Below are 2653 nucleotides of genomic sequence, written 5' to 3'. Positions count from 1 at the left end.
ATGAAATAGGGTTAACCCAGGTGCCACCAATGGTGCTATAATTATTGTTCCATTTAGTAGCAAGAGCCTTTCCAGTGAGCCAGCATGCACAGTAGCAGCAACCTGACTGTATGTATGTGTATATATATATATATATATATATATATATATATATATATATATATATATATGTATATGGTTTTAATTGTGTCAGACAGAATGCTGACTATTTGCTGATTGCCAGTAAAATGTATGACTCATCCAAGGACTCACCATTAGAGTTAATCCTGTGTGGTGACATAATATGTCACCACAATATTAATATTATTAGGCAGGTCCCAGGGGCTAATTAAAATGGAACAGCCCTGAAAAGATCACCAGCTCTCCCTAATGAGAGAGACTAGAGACAGAGAGGGAATAATACAGAGACAAGCCCTTCCTCACAGAACGTTCTGGGGAAGCACGGCTGGTGTGCACACTGCACACGCACAAGCATTCATGACAGCATTCAACAACACAGTCCGCCCAACCTATCCCAACACAGGCAAGGTTGGGTGTGCAAACAAACTGTAATTTAATAAGCAATTTAAAACACACGAATAAAAGGAACATGCCTGAAGCGTTCTCGACTCCCCTCTTACACATGCATGCATAGTGCTTGCGAGCTCTTTTTCCCTTGCCCCGTAAGAAAAAGCATATTAAATTCAACCCCCATCCCTGATGTCTTTCAAGACTGCAGAGGACTTGGCTTCTTGTTTTGCTTTGATACTGTATAGCATGCTACTGTACTAATGCTAAAAAAATGATATTCAAATGCTCAGAGCTGTTGTAATATTTAACAAGTGTATTTTATACATGCAAAGTCTCCCATTAAACATATAGTAGGTCTGTGTGGCTGTGCTTAGTCACTATAGTGGTACTGTAAGCTGTAGCACAGTGTTGCAGCAGCCATACCCTCAGTGGCTGTGACATCATGTGCTTTGGCTTCTTGATCCAAGAAGGTGACAGGTTGTCCCAGGCAATCCAGCAGGGGCTTCTGAGTCATGACATGCCCCCCTTCCACATTTTCTTCCCTCTCATCTCTTATATACTGCTTCCCTCCCCTGTCTCCAGTACATCTCACATTCCACCGCACATGCTGACATATATCTGTGTGCATTCCTCTCGGCAGTTTCAGCCTTCATTGTATACATATTTTTCTTCTTCTCTGCCTCGCCTTTCTTTCTCTTTCATCGTCACCTTTTTGTTTATTGAAAGGTGTGTGGGACAAGTTTGTTTTGGTGAAATTGGTGGATATTTGTATTTCATTATTTGCAGCTATTTACTTAAAGCTATGAACATGAGCAGAAATATAAAGAACTATAATACAATACATTATGTGTCTACTACAGACAGGCGTATACAGTAGCAGCGTACCAGCCAGCCATGGTAGATATTTATTTTCTCACTGTCAGGAGTATTTGAGCAGGAACGAAGTGCAGGATAGAGTAGACATTTGTTTTTCCAGTCACCCAGGAATACAGGAACATACAGGCATGGGTATACAGCCAAGAAGTGTAAGCAACAGGCTTACTCACAAGGCAAAGGACAGCAGCGGGGTTACTCATATAGACACAGAGTGTGTAATGTACTCACAGTACATAAAACGACTGACATCAACAGACACAGGACAGGAGGACAGGAGGACAGGGATTTTTAAATTTGATAAACACAGTTACACAGCAGGTAATGAGGGAACACGCAGCAGGTGTGTAGGGAATAGGGATACAGGACTGAATGGTCTGTTTGGAATTTACATCAAAGATGCGATTCTAATTAATTTCTAATGGATAAAGCCTTGGACTGGAGGTGGCTCCAACGTTCTCAAAGGAGACACTTCATGCCATTTGCAACCAGATCTTATTTTAATGATGTTTGGGAGACAAGAAACACTTTCCTGGGGTTTTTTTTATGTGTGTAATATATGTAGTCCAGGAAGTAGGTGAGGCCAGTGTCCATGACATCATGGACACACAAATAAAAATATCTAAAAAACACATATTAACCACATAAAAGCCAACAGGAAAGTGTTTGTCTCCCAAACATCATTAAAATAAGATCTGGTTGCAAAAGGGGTGAAGTGGCCCTTTAAGAGTGTTCAACCACTAAACTCTCCAGTAAGAGGCAAGCGTGTCTGTGTTTGTACGTGTGTTGTACGTGTGCTTAGCTTACAGTATATGCCTGGTATACCTTACCTGTAACTGCAATACATGTCAAGCCCCCCCCCCCCCCCAGTGACTGGCTGCCACCTGTTCCTACACTATCCATTAACCATGAGGGCCTAATTATGCTGTATCATGGTTTACCACCCCCATGTCACCATATGGTCCCATACACGCAGACACATATACTGTATACACAGCTATGCATCGATATACAAACACACACAATTTATCCTGATTGCACTTTATATCAAAGCCCAGCTGCCCACGCCTACGTCCGCCTCCCTGACCGACCGGCTATGAGGACAATCACCGACGGTGTCGTTGGTGGGTCAAAGTGATTACACTACCAAGGACATCTATTAAATACTGATCCGGCCAGGTTGGGCTCGTAAACAGTCACAGCTATCCGCCCTTAATGGACAATGGACATCCATTTATCTTCCATTGTTTGAGAGCCCGTTGCATGCGAG

This window comes from Protomyctophum bolini (assembly GCF_963924005.1).
Source record: "Protomyctophum bolini genome assembly, chromosome: 19".
NCBI lineage: Eukaryota > Metazoa > Chordata > Actinopteri > Myctophiformes > Myctophidae > Protomyctophum > Protomyctophum bolini.
The sequence above is the reverse complement of the archived record's forward strand: the minus strand, read 5'-3'. Positions refer to the sequence as shown.